Source organism: Penaeus monodon, chromosome 25, assembly GCF_015228065.2.
Source record: "Penaeus monodon isolate SGIC_2016 chromosome 25, NSTDA_Pmon_1, whole genome shotgun sequence".
Lineage (NCBI taxonomy): Eukaryota > Metazoa > Arthropoda > Malacostraca > Decapoda > Penaeidae > Penaeus > Penaeus monodon.
This window is the reverse complement of record NC_051410.1, coordinates 21735781-21735988: the sequence shown is the minus strand read 5'-3', so window position 1 is coordinate 21735988 and position 208 is coordinate 21735781.

Below are 208 nucleotides of genomic sequence, written 5' to 3'. Positions count from 1 at the left end.
ATATATATTAAAAAAATAAAAGAATATTAAAAATATATAACATTTATTTATTTATTAATATTTAAGAATCTTTCTATTAATATAGATAAATATAAAAAAAAATAGAATATAATACAAATAAATCAAAAATACAAAAATAAAGGGATAAAATTAAAATTTTATACATACAAAAAACAAAAAGGGTTTTTATTTTTTAAAATAATTTTTT